This window comes from Agelaius phoeniceus, chromosome 1, assembly GCF_051311805.1.
Source record: "Agelaius phoeniceus isolate bAgePho1 chromosome 1, bAgePho1.hap1, whole genome shotgun sequence".
NCBI classification, from domain to species: Eukaryota; Metazoa; Chordata; class Aves; order Passeriformes; family Icteridae; genus Agelaius; species Agelaius phoeniceus.
Window position 1 is genome coordinate 52,316,181 of NC_135265.1, and position 23,991 is coordinate 52,340,171.

The window sequence follows — 23,991 nt, forward strand, 5'->3', positions numbered from 1 at the left end:
CTTTGTACATCAAAACGAAGGTCAATGTCAAAAATTGAGATTAGTGACGTCTCTGACGTTTAGTTCTGTAGCATAGAAAGTTATCAGATAACACTTTATCTCTTGCAAAAGGCATCAGCAAAAGTAGAAATAGGGCCCTACATGTTGTTTATTCTTAACATAAACTGGTTCTTCCTCCCCGCTGTCTGTTTTGGTTCCTCATGCTGCTCCCATTTAAACATACATCCTTGTCTCTTTGATCTTCTTTGTGGTAAGTAGTTACAGTCATAATAAAGTATGCGGTCCCTAGTCCATCAATGCCATTAAACCCTTCATAATTGCAAGTATTGAAATTGTCTTCAATTCATACTCTATTGATCTATTTGTTTGCTTTATAAAGGTTTCTTGCCAGAGTGCAATTGTGCTCAGCAAACGTGTTCTACCTGGATTTGTAACATAGTTTAGTCAAGGTTAGCAAATTATAATTTCAGTGAGACTTTAAGAAGTTTAAACCTCAGTAAACTCAATGCCAGTGTTGACATGTTGATATTTGTTTTCTTCCAGTGTTTGCCTAAACATTCTTGTTCTTCAGTTGTCAATGGGTTCATTTTTCTCTTTATTTCTTAAAAATGAGCATGTACTCTCATGGGCCTGAATCTCCAGGATAGCATTTTTAAAATATTTATTCACACAGTTATTTTCATTATGTGGTTGGAAAAGAGACACGTGATCTTCCTGGGTATGTCAATAAATTTGGATCAATATCTTCAAACCCAAGGGCTTAAAATGATACTGAGCTCCTAAAGCCTTGGGCATCTTGTGAATGCTAGCATGCTTGATGAAATCTTAAAAGAGAAGAAGGTAAAAATAAGTTCTATTTGTTCAGTGTTTTAGTCTTTACCAGTTTTACACCACTATTAGGATGATCAGTTACTTATTCACAGTAAAACTTTGAGTTAAGTTTTATGTAAATATAGGAAGATATATTAAGTATTCCATATAACTATAATAAACTAGTAGATAAATGTGCTATATGTGCTGTAAAATGCATAATTCTGGTTAGTTATATTGGACAATGCCCAGAACTTCTAAAGCAACTTACTTCTGAATATCAAATAATGTATTTATGGGCCTAAATATCCATATAAAATCAATCATCTACAACTTACATTAGCTTACTTCCTAGTACACATAAGTTGTAAGTTCAGTGTTAGGGTGGACATTTCTTTATATGTTATCTGTGTTTAGGACCAAGTCTTAAAAATAAAAAAGTTCAGCTTGGCAGGGACCCTGACAGGTCATCCTATCCAGCTTCCCACTCTAAACCATGATCAGTGCTGATTTCAGGCTGGCTTTGCCAGGCCTTTGGTACACCCAGGTCTTGAAAACCTCCAAGGAAGACTGTGCAGCATGTGTCAACCTTCAGCAACCTTTTGGTGATTTTTTTTTTTTCCTTTTATGTAGATAAAACCTCCTCTGTTTCAATTCAGTATCATTGTACCCTGGTGTCCCACAGTACACCTCTGTAAAGATCTTGGGTCTCCCATCTTAATTCCCCTGCAGGCAGGAGGAGGCTGCTGTCAGGTTTCCCCAGAAAAGCCTCACTTCCTCAGCTTCTGTTCACAAGGCATGTGAGCTTGCAGACTAGACTGTCTTTACAGTCAGCTCTTGCCTCAGTTTATCTCTCTGGTACTGGGGAGCACATATGGATCAAGAATTTCTGAAACTCCAGACTTGATCAGTTTTCACTATTGTACCTCCCTTTCTTGAACTCTCTCTCTTGGCAGAGTCCTGGGAGATTCAGTTGTGGACTGACACAAAGAGAACGGATTGAGTACTTCACTTTAAATATATCTGCTGTCACAAAATCACCTGCCCATAGAGCAAGAAGTCCCCATCTTCTTTGTTTATTCTGCCACTAGTACAGAGGTAGAAGGGCTTCTTGTTGCCCTTCAATGTTCCTCATCGATTTCAATTGCAGCTGAGCTTTGGCTTTTCTATACTACCCCAGCATGGCCAGGAGATTCCTCTATATTTCTTTGCTTCTTGCCTTAATTCCTCCTAATTGTGACTCCAGCACAAACTAACCATATACTAACCATACGGAAGATATATACTTTATCTATCTTCCATATGGTTAGTATATGGTTAGTTTGTGCTGGAGTCAGTCCTGTTTGATAAAGCCAGTCCACTCCTACATTTGCTACTTTTTCTGAACATCAGATGGACCACTCTTCACGCTGTGATGAGAATGTCCTAAAAGTCCAATGAGTTCACTTGAGGTTGTTTTTCCTAACGACCCATCTTTCACAAGATCCTAACCAGCATTTTTCACAAGTATTTTCACCCTTAAATTAGTCTGTGGACATTTTAAGCCTGATTATTAGTATTCTGTCTTGTCTGATTCCCCTTGAGACTATTTGGGTTGATTCCTTCTTTCCCCAAATTGCTTCTTGTCCCCCTCAGTGCATGACATTATCTGTTAAGTCTACTTTAGGTTTTACAAACCTTGTCACTTCTTCCATCAACTCAGGGAACAGCTTTCTCCTAGGGTTTTCATTTTACCTTTTTCTTTTTCTTTTTTTATGGCTTAATAATGGAAGACGGCAAGCACTTTTTTTGTAATCTCTCTCTTTCTCTTGTAACATCTCTCTTTCTCTGAAGAAACTCACTGCAGTCACAGTTGAAGATTCAGGGAGAGAAAATCCATCTCTGAAAAAAGAAAAACTAATCTAACCCAACTGATTATAATACATATTTGTCATGCTTAAAAAAAAAAGGAGAAAAGATTCCTTCTTGGTGAAGGATTATAAAGGTAATGCTAAAGGAAATAAATTAGCTCTGGCAATATGGATGTTTTACTCTAGCCTGCTGTTAGTTTGCAATATTTCAGCATGATGATTTTCTTATGTGCCTTTTGTTTATACAAATTGTTGACATCTTTCCCCCCCTCCCTTGGTGCCTGCTGAGCATATGCAACACAATTTTTTGAAAATTTATACTTCGTTTGGAAGTCTCTTTAATCTCCGGTTTTAATCGATTTCATGCTAGCTGCAGCTGAAACTGAGGGAACACAAGAAAAATCAGTGAGAGACAATTTGATCAAGACAGTTGTATAAAAGGTGACTTCCTGAGACCTTTATGAAACTGTTCTTTGGAGGGTTTACTCCAGTTTTTATTCCACATGCTCTTCTGCACTTTCACAGTTAACTGGACAAGATTTTTTGTTTGTGAGATAATATTCAAATAGTACATTTTTCATGCACTTACAGTAAGAAAGAGTGTTGAAGCTGCTCAGACAGAAGTCATACATAATCCCCCTTCCATCAAAGTAGAGCTTTTTATTTGTTAAATATGAATAGCTCCATTAGTCCTCTTCCAACAGGCTTACTATTAGGGAATTACACCATCCTTTAATATAAAAAACAACTTTTTTTTTTAATGCCAGATTAGAAATGCAAAGTCAACAGTAAAAAGACATGCTCAGCCCAAACTGCTTCAACGATTGACAATGAAAACAAGCATATTGCTTTCCTGGAAATAAACTATAAAATCTTAAAGGCAGACTGTGGCATCTGAAAAATTTTCATGTAAGAAAACAACACAGCAGGATAAAGGAATTCCAAAGTTTCCTATTGATACCTCTGTTTAGTTGTGTCTGACCAATTTTATTCTATAAATAGGCTTGATACCGGTTTTAGAATGGGCTGTTTCAAAGTGAATATAATACCAGGTTGTTCTATGAATAACACATTTATAGATGAGTCTGAGCCTTAGTTATACTGATTTCAACCGACAATGCCTGTACAAATACTTGAATTTGCATCAGAGCCATGAACCCTGTGGCACCAACAGCAACCCCACTGCTTGGCCATCAATTTCCTTAAGGAAAGTAACCTATAGAAGCTGTATCCCCTAGGGTGCCAGCCCTTTGTGTGCTTGCTGACTACAGCTGCCCTACACCTAGACCTCTGTGGTGCAGGGAGCAGACTGCATGGCTGAAAAACAGGTGTCTAGTGAGCCCAAAGCATTACAGGCCCTAAACTCTAATGGAGTTACTCAAAATTTGATGTTACTAAATTGTTTAGATGCACCTGCAAAATGTGTTGCATTACAGTGAAGAAGGAGCTTGGGGGGTTTCCATCCAGTGCTATTAAAAAGAAAAGATTTTTCTTTTTAATCATTAACTGAGACCACTGTGCCATACTGGCAGTTGCAGATGTCTGCTTTTCAGGCCAGAGCTCTGTTGTTTTCTCCCTACCTAAAAGCATCACGCTCCTGAGCTCTGCTTCTTGGAGGATGAGCAGAAACCTATGAAGTTCTCTAGCAAACCTTTTGGCAACTGACACTAATAAGTACCAGTGGGAAATGTGTTCTCTTATAGAAGAATACCCCAGTATGAGGATTTGGATATTCTTTTGGAAGCAGAGCCAAGTAGTGTTGCCCTGATTTTTTAAGTTTTTTCTAAGCCTTCTGATTCTTGTAACAAACTTTCTCACACACTTTATGTAAATAACTTATTGTTTTGCATTCTTTTATGGATAAGGAAAAAAATTGGTGGACTGTAGGTTTGTACAGTGTCATTAGAGAGGTGGCACTGTCACCCTCTAATCCACTGTCACTTTTGGAAATCTATAAATGTTGGAGTCAGAAAATCTCTCTTTTCGCCTTGGAAGAGCTGCATATCTATGTTGTGTTATTTTGTGTCCTATAGTGAAAAAATAGTCTGCAGGACTCTTGCCTGGTGTTACACACGCCTTTCAGAGTTCATGACCCATGTCAGGATTTGGCACAGTAAACCACTTTCATATACATCTATAGATTTTTCAAATAAAAATTGTTGATCAAATGTTATATTAATCTAATTTATTATAATGCTATTAAGGTAGATAAAGATAGAACAGTACAGTGATCCAATTGCAATCTATTGTTTTTCATTTTCTCACAGTATCAAGTTTTAATTCTTTACCAAAGGAAGCAACGTGACACAGGTAAAATGCCTGTTCCTGTCACAGTTAGCAAAAGAGCTTTTCCAAAGCTGAAGATTGGATTGTACAGTAAATCATGTGACACTTTATTGAAAGCAACTTTGTGGAAGTGAACCTCCAAAAAACACACACAAGAATATGTTGACTATTAAGATGGAGTAACAAAAAGTAAAGTTTCAATTTCAATGAAACGGGAATAAAAATAGTTTGAAGCACTTCTACCTGATTACTGAAGATGCTTAATTTAAGTAATTGTTGGCAGGCCTTCAAGTCCTCAGATAGCACCTCTCTTATTACTAATGATTCCAAATTTTCTTGTGTGCAGAAAGACTCAGGCAGGGCAACACAGAGGGTTTCAGATGTTGCACAGCAGGATAGTTTAAATAGCAGGAAAGTAAAAGTCCATTTTCTTTCTTCTATTTTGCTTTGTTCTTGTGGGAATTACTTCTCATATTCTCCAGTTCATGAGCAGATGTGGCTTCTGGGCTAACTAGGTGAATCTAAGAGTCCAGAACAGTCATTGCAATCAAATTCATTTTGGAGAACTGTTAATGTCAGTCTGGGAAGCCTCATCACTGAACAAACCTCCATTTTAGCAAATAGACTATGGATAAGAAACTCTTTTGAGTGTGGTGTATCCGACATTGACTGGGTGCCAGGTTCTCCTGAGGGAGGGTCCTCCATGGCCTGCAGGTGGATCTCTGCTCTATTGTAGACCTCCATGAGCTGCCTGGCTCTCCATGATCTCCACCACAGGCTCCAAGATACTCTACAGGCTCCAAGATACTCTATACTCGGGCACATGGAGCACTTTCTGCCCCTCTTTCCTCGTTGACCTTGCTGTCAACAGGGCTGTCTTTCTTAGCTATTCTCACTCCTCTCTTCTGTGGCTGCAAGTGCTCTCCCACAGTAAACCTTTCCCCTTTTTAAATATTTTAGCCAGGAGTGCTGCCACTGTTGCTGATGGTCAGCAGCAGGCCCCTCTTGGAACCATGTGGCACTGGCTCTACTGCATGTAGGGGAAAGCTTTGGGTAGCTTCTCACAAAAAAATACCCCTGTAACCTCCCTGCTACCAAACCCTTGCCATGCAAAACCAATACAATAGGAAAGATTAAAGATATCAGGGATACATTGTTGAGAAGGCTGTTTATTGCATCCTTTCCTGTCTGGATGAGATAATGATGAGACAACCACAATAAGCAAAAATTAGTGTTTGAAGTTAAATACCTAATTGTCTAATCTATTTGTGGTTATCTTCAAGAGATTTTTTTTTTAATAATTTAATCTTTCTTAAAATTCTTAAGACTGTTCTAGTAGGGTACTAATACGAAACTTTAAGCACTGACAGAAAAACGTGACCTTGAAGGTTGTGGCAATGTCTTTTGAATTCCTTTTCCTAGAACTGGCTTCAGATTCAAGTCAAATTGAGACTTCTCATCAACCTGACTTTCTTAAAAGTGGCTCAGTTTTGCAATGCACAGCTCACAAATCAAATTTAACCTTCAGAATGGAAATGTTTAGTTCTATAAGACTTTGTGTGAGTAATGCCACTGAGTGATCTTCAGAATAGTGTTTTGAAAATTTATTCAATAATCCCATCTAAATTATTTACTGAGTGGAAAATATGATGGATAACAAATGGATGTCCTTGGAAAAGAAAGGAGTACAACATCTGGAGTGCAGTAATCCCAGAAGTACAACTAACTCACCCTGCAACTGAGAGCTAGTGAAGGTGAAAAGCAGAGGAGAATCAGACATGTAGTACAGTCAGCAGATCAGTCAGTAGATGTGATGTCTGCAAAGACACTCAGCCTGAAATCTTTGCATTGCCTTGTCTCAGAAGCAGATATACACATGGCACAGAAAGAAGGGGATACTTTGAAAGACAGAAAAGAATTGAGAAATAAAATATTAGCATTAAACAAATGGTGGAAGTTTTGTGTTGTGCCTCAGTCTGGTCACCCAGCTTGTGCTGCATTTGCAGTTAGTGCTCTGGCCTCTGCCCTGCAGGCAGCTGTGCCATGGACTGCTGAACTGCTGTGGCACATAAAAGCATTTGGTAGCTGCATGGTTCTTCCTGTGCAGCTCTCTAGCTGGCACACTGATTCAAATAAACCTACTTGCAATTATTGCTTTTCTTGCAGATTTGATACGGATATAGAATAGAGGAATTCTTACATAAGTATTCAATTCCTCAAAGCAGTCCTCTTTGCAAAGTGCAAATTCTTTCTCTCTGTATACAAACAGCTTTCTGGAAAACATTTTTATTTTTTCATATCAATTATGAAAACATCCATTAATGCTGGCACAATAAAACAAGTGCATACAGGCTATTTATTGTTCAATTTTCAACTCTGCCTAGATCATAATAAAGCAGATTTGAAGAAGGCAAGCTGGCTAATAGGTAAAATGTGACAAAACCCCACTGTGTGATGGAATACCCAAGGTCAATCTTTCATATTGCTTTAGAAAATACATGGTTCCAGGGTTTCTCATTCTTCCACCTCTTGGCAACTTGAAATGGAGGGTGTGCCAGGAAGTATGGCCTGAACAGTATCAACTGTAAAAAGCAAATACCAGGTGTTTGAACCACATGGAATCTGAACTCCCATAAAAAGGCACACGTTTGCAGCTGTTCTGGACAGTATATAGCAAACTAAATAAACCTATGTGCATGTATGCCTCAAAATATTGTTAACTAGCTTTACTGAGGTAATTCATGAACTGTGGAGTATTTCTCTTTTAATTCTAGGTAGCTATCTTACACAAAAAATGCTTGTTTTACAATTTAAGTATTAAAAATATGCTAGTTTGTATATATTTCTCTGTACATATAAACACATACATCTAGTGAGAGATAGAGGCACACAATAGCAAATGCTATTAGAAAGAAGTTGTTGAATGAAATTGAGTATATTTCAAATATTGGAACTGCTGGAATTTGCCTTGACTCAGTTTCTAAGTCTTCTGAGTTGTCAAGATTTCTCAGTGGTAATATTAAACCACTGTTATTTATGTACATATGTATTTTCAGATTGATTTATTCTACAGCTGCAGTGAATTGTATTTGCAAATTGCAAAGTGTATGTGTGCAGTTTGGGCTAACAGAAAGTCAAAATCAGCCTGGTTTCAGTTATGGTGGTTTGAGTTGGTCCCTGGTGTTCTGTTTTCAAAAGCAAATTTCACTGCAGATATTCACTTATGAATATCCACTCATGAGATTAATGTGTTGAATTTACCTTTTTTACTTATTTTGGTTTTAAAAAAGAATAAAAACACAACCAATATTATCCTGAGCATCCTGAGCTCACTAGACCTAAATTCACTTTTGTTTGAAGCAGGGGGGAAATACATTTTCTACCCAATGTTACTTTTGCCAGGTACGGAGAGTCAGTGTTGATACAAGGAAAATACACTGCAGATAAAGCAATACACAACAATATCCCTTGAGAAAGGGTAGGTGGAAACAAAGTGTGGTGGTTTGAGGTTTGTTTGTTTTTTTGTTTAATTGTGGGGATACCTCCTTCACACAAATCTTGGAAATCAGGACTTAGTGTCTCCCTTGGTCCATGGAACTGTTCACCCACACAATTTTTGTCAGGATTGCAACCTTGAATTGTGTGCCTTAATAACAAAGGTGTAAATGTGTTTTAAAAAGGAAAGAAACAAGTGACAAATGTAATAATCCAAGATTATTTAGCCAGAAATGCTGCCACCGTTCTGCATGGTTCCAGAACTAGATGGTTCCAAAATTTGCTATAAGAGAGATTAGTACAGGCCAGCTGAGGGTCTTCTTTAGCTGTTTTGTGTTTTTCTGCAGAAGTGTTTTTAATTCCACTGTGACTTTAGTTAACAGCTTTGAAAATGGCTAACTTGTTTAAGCACAGAAGGCAACAGGGAATCGTTAGAATGACTCATAAGGCATAGGATACCAATATTGAAATAAAAATGAGTTTTTCCAATTTCTATGTTTCAAGCAGTAATTCTGCAACATCTAGGACTGCTTTATGAAGCACAATCTTTTTCTTTAATAAGGAGATAATAGAAAACAAGTTAGCTGGGCTTGAGAGAACAAACAGTGTTTCTCCTGGCGGGCTGGGGATCATAAACATTTTTTTGACAAGGATTTAGAGAAAGCTCTGGCTGGATGAGGTCATATAACAGAAGCTGGTCTTCCTAACCCCAAATATATATCTGATGTGATGATTCTACACTTTGGGAGGTGTCAGCAAAAAAACCTCTTGGGTTCTTTTTGTTACTGCTTTGACAGCAACTAGTGTCTTGAGACACTAGGAAAGAAAAAGTGAGCCTGACAGGATAGGAATGAATTGCCTCCATGACAGAAAGAAACTGCTGTGTGTAAGGAGGTAATACACCAACTGCAGGAGGGTGAAGATAAATAAGAATGTATATGAGGACAATATCTTTTCTATATTGAGTGTCTAAGGGCATTAGTCTTCCTTATATTTTTTCCTCTTGTCTCCTACTTTCTTCCTGCCATGAAGTATACTTTTTTCAAGTTTGCATGTTTGTTGTTTAAGTAGGTTTTATTATGTATATATTCATTGTACTATGTCTTTTTCACCATTTTGCATATAAAACCCATATTGAAAAATCTCTCTTAATCCCACATCTTTCAATGCCCCTGAGAGGTTTTTAAATGGATGACATGGACATAAATCCTTCACTTATGCAACCTAAGGGAGGCCTCAGAAAGCCTGAGCTGCTCTAAACTCCACAGAAAGCAATATTATATGTCTTGAGGTTGACCTGAAAGGATCTCTTATCACCCTGTACTTGTGGGCTTGGATTTTAATGCCTTGGATTGAAAGCTCATTTTGTGATACTGCTTGGTTTCTTTAGCTCTGCAAGTGATGAGAAGAAAAAGGCAAAATACTGGTATCATTGAAGTCTGTTGGTATTTTGAAGGTGTCAAGTTGTTAGCTGGGAAGCATGAGTTCAAGAAGGTACTGTTCAAGTCATTAACAATGACTATGGTTAAGATTATTTCCATGCTTTTTTGATGCATTTGTGGTAATTTTGATTTTCCTCATTAGCTTGTTCTTCACCATGGCTTCTGCTTTGATACTCCTAAACCTTAAGTCTATAAACCAGATTAATTTTGCATTAGCAATTTACCTTTGACTTGTGAATGAAATTATTTAATTACTTTGTGATTCAGACAGAAAATAAGAAAACAGAGATGAGAGTAGATAGAATAAAAACTTTCAAACATAGGCTTGTATTTTAAAGATTGTTTATTTACAGAAATAGAAGACAAATTTGAAATATCGGGTAAAAGAAAGATAAAATTTGATGTAGAGCAGTGATAGCCTAGAAAAAAGTGAAAATATCTTTGATCCTATTTTCCTGATCTCTGTAGTAACATGTCCTAAAAGCAACTTGTCTAAGACTCCTTGGACTGTTTTCTGGCAGCAGATTTCATAAAAACATGAGCAGAAAATTGAATTAAAGTTTGATTTTTGCCATTGTGTAGAGAAAAACAAACCTCAGTTGTAAATAGGACCACATATTTCTCAAATACAATATGGAAAAAATCTTTTTAGGCATTTTATGCCGTTGATCAAAAAGAATGAGTGACGTTGGAGAAGGAAGGAAGAGCAGAACAAACAGGTTCTATATGGGTGTGCATGCTCTCAGTAGCTCTGTCAGTCACATTTGTTCAATCTGATCTGAAGAAAATAAACCTATTAAACTCTCAGTGGTAAGAGTAATTTTTCCAATCCTTAGGTGAACAGCAAATGCATACCTGCCAGGGAAACTGGACAGTCCGTCACAGCAAGAGCAGCAAATTTGCGCAAGTCAGAAACCCAACATGGTTTCTCCCTGGACTTCAGAGCCAGATTTCTCTGACATCTCTCCCCAAGCTAGAAATTATTCAGACATTAAATGTGAAGAAGAAAATGAACTTATCATACTTTGAAGTCTTTTGGGCCCCTCTTCTCCTCTCTGTCAAGAATCAGTGACATCCTACCATATCTCACCTATGCCTGCCTAATTAACAGATACCTTTCTTTTCAAGATAGGCCTATCATCATGCCATGTCAATGCCTTTCTTTCTTTTTCCTTTTCTTTTTCTTTTTGATTTTTTTTTCTTTTTCTTTTTTTTTCTCATTTTCTTTTTTTTTCTCATTTTCTTTTTTTCTTTCTTTCTTTCTTTCTTTCTTTCTTTCTTTCTTTCTTTCTTTCTTTCTTTCTTTCTTTCTTTCTTTCTTTCTTTCTTTCTTTCTTCCTTCCTTCCTTCCTTCCTTCCTTCCTTCCTTCCTTCCTTCCTTCCTTCCTTCCTTCCTTCCTTCCTTCCTTCCTTCCTTCCTTCCTTCCTTCCTTCCTTCCTTCCTTCCTTCCTTCCTTCCTTCCTTCCTTCCTTCCTTCCTTCCTTCCTTCCTTCCTTCCTTCCTTCCTTCCTTCCTTCCTTCCTTCCTTCCTTCCTTCCTTCCTTCCTTCCTTCCTTCCTTCCTTCCCTTCCTTCCCTTCCTTTCCTTCTTTCTTCCTCATGGTTTTTCCCTCTACTTTTTTTTGACAGGGAGAATATCTTTATGGTTTAGTATTAATAGCAGTTCAGATGAGCAGGAATAAGCACATGTTATTCGGAATAAGTGGCTTCACTCAGACACCATTGCATTGGTTGGCATACTCATTACAATCTGAAAATTACCTTCACTCATATATCTGTGTCATTGGAATCATAGCATTTAAGCGAATAACAAAAACCTACAGAACAGATTAGTCTTACATTCTCTTCACCCTTTGGTCAAATAGCCACAATAAACAGCATCTTGTGCTAAATGTGCCACTTACGATCTTTGTACATTTTCCTTGTTCCCTCTCTGGCTGTGTTTTTCTTGTCTTTTTCTGTTTGAACTCTGTCAACACTGAAGAAAAAGAACATCTCAATCTGAACCACCAAAGCTGAGGAAGGGCATTGAAGCAAGACTTCATCACCTATGAACTGGCAGTGAGGGATGTACACTGCATACTTAATAGCACCTGCAAAGCATCAGATAGATCACCTCCATGGCAAGGGCTGTACAAATATGTTATAACGGAAGAGTCCCTTTCCCACAGAAGGTTCAGCTGAAAGTCTCCTTGTTCACTTTTCTATGCCCACTCCAATTACTACTACTACTCTTGTTCCTATTCCCTGTTGACTTTCCACTCTTCTCAGGCTCCTTATGAAAAGGAAATGATCCTTTCAGACAACTTTGTTCTATCTCTTGCTCCATTTCAAGTGCCTCAGGATGGATCCAGAATGTTTTGTTCAGGCATCGCTACGGCAGACCTCAGCTGGAACAGGGAGAGCATGGTGCGGGGAAATGTCTCTGTGGGATCTGGTGTAGCTTGTGTCACCCTCTGAAAGTTAAAGTAAATAAGGAACAAAGAATTAATGTGTGATCATGTAATAAGCCAAAAAAACAAAGAAATCAAGAAACAGAATACAGGTTAGATAATCAGGGAAGAGGCAGCACATAGGTTTTACCTGCAATTTCAATCATATTTTGATGGCTGTGAGTAAAAACATAGACAAACTCTGCCCATAATTCATGCAAGATGCAATTGGTGCAGCAATGAAAACTAAGTTAATTTTTCTTTTCCTCAGAAAGGACATAATTATTAATGAGTGCTTTTAGCAATGAAGCCCCTTTTGGTCTCGTTGAGTAGAATTGCTTTGGAATTGCAACTTTGCACCTTGCAAAAAACAGTGAAGGAATGAATTTTGACAAACTTGCTCAGTACCTCAGTGTGGAAATTTTGGAGGATAATACACATTGATGTTTTTAGTGGTAAAAATTTCTAATCAGTTATTTAATCCCAAAGCTAGCAGCCAAAATCTCCAGCTTTCAGGAAGCGAAAGAAAGAGCTGGAGGCTTGGTTTTGGGCTTACAAATGCTTTTCCGTTGAGATTATTGGGGGGAAAGTAGAAAAGTATTTTAAGGATTTGAGCCTTTGCTGGTTTGCTGTTTTTATGCTAAATTCTGGGAACTACATTAAAAACATGATGAGTTTACTGACTGCTGGAAATATTTCACACTAACATGTGAGTGAACAAATGCTCACAGTGAACATACTGCCTCATGTGGTCCATTTATATTTATATTGTCAAAGGCAGTACAGCTTTAATCTGTCGTCTTTAGTCTTCATCTCCTTGATCCCCAAGATGGGCCACTGACAATAGTCTCCATGTCAGAGTAAAATCTCTGCAGAGAACAGACTTGGAAGTAGAAGACAGTGTGATTTAGCATGCAGAATGACCCAGGTGATAGATACAGCAGGAATAGTTTGCAGGAAGGAACAAGAACACCAACCAGCTCATGCTGAGGTACTGTGATATCACAGCAATGTACAAAAAGAGAACAGACAGTGGGACAAGAGGGGATTTAAGAGATGCTTCTTTTAACTCCTTATGCTAGCTTCAGAATTCTTTAGGATGAAGGTATCACAGAATAAGAATATTCTGATTTCAAAGGGACCCAAAAGGATCATCAAGTCCAAGTCTGGAGCAAATGGCCCATACAGGGAATGAACCAACAACCTTGGCATCATTAGCACGATGCTCTAACCAACTCACCTAATCTCTGTGTGGTAATCTAGCTGTATGTATACTATAAATTCAGAAAAATTGTTTTTGGAGATTTCTAGTGTATATTCAATTTTCTCCTTTTTTTTTTCCTGCATGAAGAAAAGCTGAAGGAAAATTTTTTTTCAGGAATTAAAGACACTTGAAGGCTTAAGAAAAAATATCAGAATTAAAATATAATATAAAATCTTTGTACAAAATAAACATATATTTTAGCTATTTTTTCCATTTCACTGTTCACAGTTCATTTCTGTAGAACTAGGAGCTAGTATGTTCATGAGTAAATTTTTTTGTTTCCCTAAGATCACAAATATTCTTTTGAAGAAGTTGTGTTCCTGTTGCTAGACTCCAAGTCCTTCACATATACCTGCTGTTCAGATACCTGTAAATTTGGTTTTCTAAACATGTTTATTGTGTGGAGCTGAATATGTCATCAAGTGTCTCTTTCAGTAAAATGATGGTTTTGACTGAGCCTGCTTTTCCCACTGTTTTTTGGTGCACTATGATGCTCATCTTTGCAAGCACAGCATGTATCACTATGGCATCATTCATTGGGGTAAAAAAAAAAAATGCAGCAGGACAAATTGTACTTCAGTCAATAGCTTTGACTGGGAACCTTTGGCATATTGGAAAGAAGTTCTTGGCATACCAGTGCATCTGTAAAGGAAAACAGCCTGACTCACAAAACAAGGATGTTGTATGCTACCTATTGGTCTGTTCTAGGTAAAATTATATTGAAATATAATTCTGAATATCAAATTTTGAAGAGTCATCAAAAGAAATACACTTACCTTCTGTCTAATTACTTGATAGGCAGCAGGAAATTGGATGAAAGTTCTTCTAAAAGAATTTCCATTCTGTGTTGCCATGCTAGAACTGAAAAGAAACTTTAAAAGTGATTCTTATCTCTTTGATAAAAGGAAGTCGATTGCGACTTGTCATATACTGTCCCAAGCTCAGTATTGTGACTTCTGTGCTAAGAAAAGCAGTGTCTTGATGGTAGCATTTTTAGCTATCAAGAGAAAGAATAATTTATTGACTGCATAGAAATCAAACCTTAAAGAACAGTTCCAGTTTAAAGCCTTACTGGCTTTGGGAGCAGCTCCCTGGTAATGCTTATAGTACTGCTTTAACCTTTAAAAGCTGCTTTCAACCTTTTAAAGTCAGATTGAGTCAAGTACTTCAGAATATATTTTAGAGAAAAATACTACTTAGGCAAAGGAATGAAAAAGATGCAATTAAGTTAACAGTAAGTCTTCTATCTGGAACTTCTTTTTTTTTATTTTTGGGAACTGTAAGATTGTAGAGGAGTTGACTTGCTCAATTCTTATTCCCTCCAGTTCTCCTCTAAAATTAGAAATAAGAAGTGGAATATGCCAATTGATGCTTCTGATAAAGTAGGGAAACACTGAATTTTATATAAAGGCACAGACAGATTTAAACTTTGAAGATAGCAGCAATCCTTCTGTTATTGGAGGAGCAACTTGTCTCAGGGCCTTAATTCTGTAGTATTTCTTGCCCTGTACTATCAGTGGGGGAATTCGAGAGTCCTTAGTAATAACCTCAGCTCTGCTGTAGCTCTTTCTCGGGGGGAAACCACACTGTGACTTTTCTGACAACTCAAAGAGTGTAGCAGAGGGTGAGTTTCACAGCTGCTGCTGCACCATAAATATACTGTATTACTCTGTTGATGGGATACTCTTCCAGTAAGGTAAGAACTAATCTTGGTGTTTAAATACCACTGTCACCTGAAGAACATATAAAAGTCTATGGATAATGGACATAGCTTAGGAACTAATAGAGTAATGTATACAACCAGCAGTTCTTACATTTTTGTGCATGGAAGCTGATATTTTATTAATTGTAGTGAAAATTACAGATTTTGCAGTCTTCTCTGAAGCAAGAAACAAAGGTCTTAAGCTAAATCAAGAGGTCTTCTGAAGATTTTGGCAGTACATTTCTAAATGCAGTTAATTGGCAAACACATGCAGCCAAAGCAAGAAACTTTGTAATCAGTCTCATGCTTAGAGGATGAACTGCTGCTGTGGGGCAGGCTCCAGAGCACAGAATCACACAGCATGTGTATTCACTGTATTCACAGCACATTTCTTTTTTTTTTTTTTCACAAGGCCTTTGCATAAGTTGTGCTTTTGGGAGGAGGTGAACCTGTTTTGTACAAGCACACTGTGCTTTGTCTTAATCATAATTTTGCATTCTGTTCATGGGAGAGTATATGGAGTAAATCTGAGGAATATGTGCAGTAGCTTCTTGAGAAATAGAAGATATGAAAGGATTGACTGTCTCCAAATTACTTTCATAGCACCACTTTAAATGCTGAGTCATCACTCAGACAGCATTTAAGTACCCAATACTTCTCAGCAGAAAATTGAGAGAAACTTATATGTCTGTGTCAACTGAAACTTTTATTGCCAACATGTAACATCTATTGACAGATCTTTGCAAGAAAGTAATCCATGAACAATACTTGATTTCCGCTGATCCTGGCCTGAAGTGCTACACTACTTTTATTGTCAAGCCTTATGATTAGAGAGTAAGTGAAGTAGCAGGTCCGAAAATGGCCTTTTTATTAAGGAGTCAGAGAGACTAGGAAATTGTGAAGGGGTTTTCTCATAGAAAATATCAACTTCAGCAAAGAGTGAAAATAATGATGATCCTGAAGTATCACAAGGATAATTTAAAGTAGTTGCACTGGAAGTCTGTGTCCTCTTCCATTGGGAGTCATCTTCCCCAGATTATTTCCCTCTTTCCTCTTTCCAGTGTCTCAGGACCAGAGAACATATTCTATAGAAGAGAGTGGGTACACTGAAACAGTTGAACTAAAACTCTTCTGTAGCACAGTGACAGTTTATTCAATTCTGCTATGAGTTTGGATGCTCTATTTTTTGGCAAAGCCTTTGGAAAGCAGATGCTTTCATATTTTGCTTCAAAGCATTTCCACAGAACATTTTTCCTTTCTTTATTAGAAAGTGACAAGTATGCTAAATTTGTTATCAGAATTTACTTTATTCAGAACATAATTTACTCTTTGCCTTAAATTTCACTTTAAAATGCTATATTTTCTGGGTTAAATTTCTATTTCATCTTAACTTTATTTTCTGGCTTACATTCCTCAAGCTGATCCATTTTATACACAAAATGTCTATCTGGTTAAATATTCCTATTTATATAATTGTAAAAAATAATAGCAGATGGAATCCTCTTGCTGTTTGCAAACAACAATGTTTGACGACGAATGCACAACATTGTCATCCAAAATTGCTGTTTATGGTGAACTGCAGCCTGTAATAAGAACTTGCTGTGTATGTTGAACAGTACCCCAGATTTCTGTAAAATGCTTCAATAAACTTGTCATGCAGATTTCTCTCCCTCCAGGAAAAGACAACTTAATGCCTCCTCTATGTTTACCTCTGTTTTGGATTTATCAGTGGAGGCATGCATGTCTATATACACGCTAGAAGGTTTTTATGAATTGCAGAGTTATTGTTATTTCCCCTCATACACAGAGTAAAAAGCTCCTTTCAGCCTGACTGAATTTTAATTCCATTTCAGAGACTAACAGAACAGGAAAGCATCAGTCAGACTCTGAGAGATCATGTTGTGGGTGTCCTGTATAATCTGTGTGGCTGTGGGTGGCACAGTCTAGACTTAAGTAACCCTTAGAACAACTTGATTTGTCTCCCATAATCTTGCTTTTAGTGTTTGGAGGATTTTATCAACTCCAAACTCCTCAGGATAGAGTTTTCCGTGCTGTGCATGCACCTCCAGCTGTTTGTATCCAGCAATTTTTTGTGAAAGCTTCAGACCAACATGGCACAGTTATTTATAAGATGATGATTAGAGAAAAATATGTTTAGTTCACTTGAAAGAATAAATCTGAAAATATTTTTAAGAACTACCAGCAGTGTTCTTTCCTTCTTTCAATCCACCAAACCCCATGTTTTAGTGCCAGCACCTGAGGTGGTGAATCATTACCTGCAAATGTTCTCTTTATTTCCATAAAAAACAACCCACTTTTAGCCATGTCAAAAGCCTCTGAAAAAGACTTTTTGAGCATGAGCCAATAAGCTTTTTCATCAGGGCACCAGATTTCTCCAGATATGATGAGCATTCATTACACCCTGGCCTATTTGATAATATTTGCTTTTATGATCACACTGGTTCAAACTATCCAGTCTTGTTATGACAAAGTGTGGCCCAGATATTTGAGCCCTGGTGGGGGTGGGGAGCTGAGGTGGAAGCAGCTTTCAACATTGTGGGTTAAAATGTCTTCTTTTCCAAGCATTCCACCCTTTAGCCCTAAGGAGGAAGAGATACAGAGGATGTGTGAGCTCAACCTACAAGATTGTGGTGGAGGTAGGAGTGGTGTGTAAGGGTGCTAGGGCAGAGACATGAAGATACTGGGAACTGGAGATGAAAAGAGAGGAGTGGCATGGTTACAGAGGTAAGATGATATGAATTAGATGCCCGCTGCATAGAGAAGCTAAAGCTGAGCTTTTGTGTAAATTTAATTATTTTTTTCTATTTTTTTCTCCTCACTGTAATGATCATTGATATACATGATTGTGTCCTGAACACTTATTTTACATAACAGCAGCCTCCTATTCATCTCCTACTCCAATTAGAGGCAGTTTCAGCCTCTTGAGGACATCTCTAGAAATTTCCTTTTCACAGCAGCAGAACACTTCTTTCATGTCACCTAACAGCTTGTTCCTTGGACAATAAGCTGAGCCAGAATTGCATCACTTGGTAGCATATTTTGAGCTCACCTGCTCTGTCCAGGAAAGTAGGAAGAAAGTATTCTGAGCATCAATATTGATAGTTTAGTTTCCTTTGTGGGAATGTGGGGTCAGCTAGGATTTTTTTTTTCATTGAAACTGTTAAGTATGTTTCTAATTTCATGCCAAAGGTGCTGTTTCCTTCTTGGCTTGGATGGATATACATTTCTTTATTATACAGAGAAAGACTGTGCTGTACAGACTACTTCCCTAAAACATCATCTTTTCCATGTATTTCTGCTAATTTTGTGAGGTTATTCTTTCCATGTTTGGAATGTATCCAAGTCTGTGTGCATTTCTGCTATATTTGGCAGGGGAGATGAGAAGAGGTTGTGCCCTCTGTGTAAGTGACCAGCTGGATCTCTGCCAGAACGAGGAACTGACCTAGAGCTTATGTCTCAGAATTAAAGGGAAAGCAGGGACAGGTGACAGAATGGATGAGGCCCTCTATGGACAGAGAGGAGCAGACACAATCACAAGCCTTGGTCCTCATGGGGGACTTCAACCACCTCAATATCTGTTGGAGGGACAACAGGGCAGGGCATAAGCAAAGGGAGGATCTTGGAAGATTTTGATCCTAACTTCCTTCTCCAAGTGAGACAGGAGACAACAAGGAAGGGTACTCTGCTGGGCTTTATTCTTAACAACAAGGGGCTGGTGGGGAATGTAGTCCTCCAAGGCAGCCTTGTTTGCAGTGACTATGAAATTATGGAATTGAAGGTGCTTAGAGCAGCAAGGAGGGCACACAACAAGTTTTGGCCTCATTTTCTTGGTAAAGTACCATGGAATACAGCACTGTAGAGAAGAAGAGCCAAAGAAAGCTGGTTAATATTCAAGGATCACTTCCTCAGAGCTCAGGAGCAATGCATCCCAAGGAAAAAGAACTCAGGTATAAAAAGGTCTGCTTAGATGAGCACGGAGCTCCTGAAAAACTTCAAACATAGAAAGAAAGCTTACAGAGGGTGGAAGCCAGGAGAAGTAGCCTGGGTGGAATGCAGAGAGATTGTCCAAAGAGACAAGGATTGTGTTAGGAAAGTTAAAGATTCTATAGAATTAAACCTGCCCAAGGAGGTCAAGGGCAAAAAGAAAAGCTTCAAGATGTATGTTGGTGATAACAAGAAGAATAGGGAAATGAGGGGCCTCTCTGGAGGGAAACAAGAGACCTGGTTACCCAGGATAAGGAGTAGCTTGAGGTACTCAATGACTTTTTTGTCCCTGTCTCCACCAGCAAATATTCCAGCCCAGCAAATATTGCCCAAGATGCAGAAGGAAGAGGAAGGAACTGGAAGAATGAAGAACCTCCTACTGTAGGAGAAGATCAGATTTGAGAAGATCTAAGGAACCTTAGAAAACCTTTCAAAATATCTACAGTGCAAAACTATAGGACCTGTTGAGATGCATCTCTGGGTCCTGAGGGAACTGTCAGGTAAGTACCTAAACTACTATCCATCCTATTTGAGAAGTTGTGGCAGTCTGGTGAAGTTCCTATTGAGTGGAAAAGGGGAAACATAACCTCCATTTTAAGAAGAGAAAAAAGGAAGACCAAGTGAACTACAGGCCAGCCAATTTCTTCTCTGTGACTTACAAGGTCATGGAGCAGATCCTCCTGGAATATAAGCTAAGACATATTGAAAGCAAAGAAATTGTGACAGCAAACATGACTTCACTAAGGGCAAGTCATGCTTGACAAATTTGTTGGCCTTCTAGGACGGAACTACAACATTGTGGGATCAGGTGTGAGAGACTGGAATATTAATGATTCAAACAGCCATTTGCAAAAGCAGAGGTGCTTTGCTGATGTGCAAGGTCACAACCCAGGTGCAGAGGAGGTGCATGCCTAGCGCTGGAGGTTACAAGCTGGGTTTTGAGCTGGATAGGGCACATTTTTATCACACCCGATGAAAAGCAGATCCTGCAAGGTGGGATGGTGTTTTTTATCATGTCAATGTCCTTCCTTACACTATTGGCTTAGCTGTAAAACTCTCCCCCACCCCTGGAAGGTCACATTCACACACAACATTCACATTCATGCATAGGCCTGAGGGTATCCATCCTTTCTGAGGGAGCATAACTGGCTCAGCATGCTGATGTGAGAGGCAGGTCATAAATCATTAAAAATGCCCAAAGTGCCCCCAGAGTCATTTCTGGGGCCTTCCACCAGAGGACTGCATGTGATCCAAGGTGTTGCAACAGATTCACAGTGCTGCAAAAGACAGTGTAAAACTCTCCTGACAGGGGAGGTGCTTGTGCATTCCACCTAAACCTAAATGATTGAACTTTGTGTTTCATGGCTTTCCCCCACGCCCCACGGAGCAAGATTGTGACCATCACTTTGACAGACAGCAAAATTGCAAATTGACCAGACATCAAATCTTGTTGCTGGATCCATGAGTGATGATATCTTTATACTCTTATCCTTTTTTCTCTTTCCTTTCCATCGCAACCAAATAGTTCTAATATAAATCTCACCTATATCTATCTTTAGGAACATCCATCCTTCAGTGTCATTTCCCTCTAATCTGCCCCAAGGGGTCTATTAACAAAGGCTTTAGTTATCCTCCCCTTCAAGGGCAGGTCATAACATAAAGGAAAGACAACTGATGTCATCAGAAACAGAGAGGGACTTCTTACCAAGGCCTGTAGTGATAGGTCAAGGGGTAATTGCTTTAAACTAAAATTTGATTTTGATTAGATATTAGGAAGAAATTCTTCACTCAAGGCACTGGTAACCCAGAGAAGTTGTGAACTTGTGTTTCTGTGTCTGTCCCTGACAGTGTTCAAAGCTAGATTGGAAGGGGCCTTGTGCAACATGGGCTCATGGAAGGTGTTTCTGTCCATGGCAGGGGGATGGAACTAGCTGATATTTAATGCCCCTTCTCACTCAAACCATTCTATAATTCAACGATCCCTTGTTAGGAACTGTCAGCTTTATTTACTTGCATATATCATTCTTCTGTCAACTTCTTTATTCATTTTTTAGAGCCCCTCTAAGCATTCCTTAGCTGGATTTGGTTTGGTTTTTTCACCTGGTACCTGCTTTTTCCTTGGTTCTTTATGAAGGAAAGAATTCATCTATCCATGTTTCTATCCAGTGCCTGAAGCAAAGCAAAATCTCCTGCTGTCTTGATTCTTTCACACTGCATTTTTGAGTCTGTAGTGGCTTGCAGTCTGAGCCTGCTTCTGCACCTTTTCATTTAACTTGAGCATTTTCACTGGTCTTATTTGTTCTTCTCTGTCTCCTGGTATTTCCAGTGCATGTATATTGACTAACACAAAATACATTTTTCTCCTCCTTTGACTGCTTCTTTTGACTAGTTCTGTGTGTGGTTTTCTTTATGTGTCCCATTTTCAAGACCACATTGCTAGGGAAATAGTGTTCCTATAATATCCATTGGCAACATTAATTCTCTTATTTAACCTTAAACACTGAGCTTAAAAAGCCAATGAGATTCTAACTTGTCTCCAGATGAAATGAGGAAACTGCTCTGGAAATGGTAAACCAAATTATTTTGATGTTTGTATCTTGAACTAAAAATTTAATATTGTGATTTTTTTCCTTCCCATGCAATTTCTCTGCAGATGTATCTTATGTACAGATTGTTGGTGTGCAAATGGCCAAAGTGGAAAGACCCATTTTTATTGAAAAGTCTATTAAGATATTTTTTTATTAAATTTTACATTTATTATTTATATAAATGGTGTTCTCTGTTGTATTAGCTTTTCTTTCCAAGTCCTTCCATATCTAGTAAGGAGAAACTTTTCTTTAAGCAGTTGTAGTATAGACTTTGATGAAATTCTGCAGGGTATTTCACTGAAGATGTTAATTGACAAATATACATCAGGTTGTTAGCAGTGCTACAACAATCCTGTGAAAAGGCTTTATTTTGTTCCACTTAAGAATACATCCTTATTGTGAAAATATTGTGAGTGTTGCTGCTTGGCATCAATGTAATCAAAATACTGATCAATTATTTCTTTTCTGTTTGTTAAAAAATGTGCAAGTTCTTCAAATGAAAAAATATATTGAATTCCTTTCTTTTCACAGGATTATGAATGGTTAGTATTGAAAAGGATCTTTAAAGGCCATCTAGTCAAAGTTAATCTAGTCCAGGTCATGGACTCCTTCAGTCACATGAGATTTCTCAGAGCTCTGTCCAAGCTGACCTTGAATGTTTCAGGGATGGGGCATCTATAACCTCTCTTGGAAATCTGTTATGCCCTAGTTAAATTGGAAATGCATGTTCCTAGGACAATAAGCAACCATTAAAAAACCAACAAAATGAAGAGAGCAGGTCTTCTGCAGGTACATGATGGATGGTATATCACTGTTCTATCATTCTCCTCCTTTACTTTCAGCCTTCATACAAATATAGTGTGGTGGTGTTCACAGGGGTCCCAGGATGAGGGAAGAGATGAGAATCTTGACTCCATGTTTCAGAAGGCTGATTTATTATTTTACGATATATATTATATTAAAAGAAAATGATATATTAAAACTATCCTAAAAGAATAGAAGAAAGGCTAGCAAGCATTAGAAAGGAATGGAATGATAATAAAATCTTGTGACTGACCAGAGAGTCTGAGACAGCTGGACTGTGATTGGCCATTAATTAAAAACAACCACATGAGACCAATCACAGATCCACCTGTTGCATTCCACAGCAGCAGATAATCATTGTTTACCTTTAGTTTCTGAGGCCTCTCAGCTTCTCAGGAGGAAAATCCTAATGAAAGGGTTTTTCATAAAATATGTCTGTGACAATATAGTCTGCCACATCAGCTTCCTCTAGCCACAGGATATTGTCATTACCACATTACATTTCCTCTAGTTAAGTTCCTTCTCACAATATAGGTACAGAGAAGGATAAGAAAGAAATCTAATCACTTATAGAATGGGCTAGACAACATATTGAAAGGGATTAAATTGCATAATCCCCACATTAATTAGGGGAAGTTGGATTTGAGGATTGAAGCAGCATCTTCTCATCTGGTATCTAGCTCATCTCATTACCAGATGAGAAATTCTGAAATTATAACAGCACTAGAGCCAGAAAGTGGAAATATGTTGCTAGAGTCCTTGAGGATGTGGAGGTTATCCAATAGAGGGCTCTGGTTAGGATATAACAAGGCTAACTGGGTTTCCTTGCAGGCACCTTCCTGGCCTGACATTTCTCTGGTATAAGGGATAGGGCAGAGCCAGAGGATGCAAGGACCTGTTATTGAGCCCACTGTTGGCACAAGGGTTCAGCACACGTTTCCTTGGCAGCTACAGATAGAGCTACAGAGAGTGCCGAGGCTTTGACAAGCTTGTAGGTAAAATGTGTTGGCCTGGCTTTTGTTCTGGCAACCTCTAAATGTCACAGCCAGCTGTGCTGGGCTTGAAATGTATGTGTGTAGGCATGGATGTCCAGGTCAATGTGCTTCCAGGAATTCTGAGGGCAACAGCTCTATTGGAGGCACAGTTCTGTTTTGTTCACTATTTCTAACACTCATCCTCTAAGCTTCCAGATAGCCTAGTTAAACATGTCTATGGATCTCAGTGGTTGCATTGGAACTGTAAAGGCACTGTGCACATTTGTATTTCCTGACCTTTGCTGCTCAAATATACAACCAAGCCCATAAATTTGATTA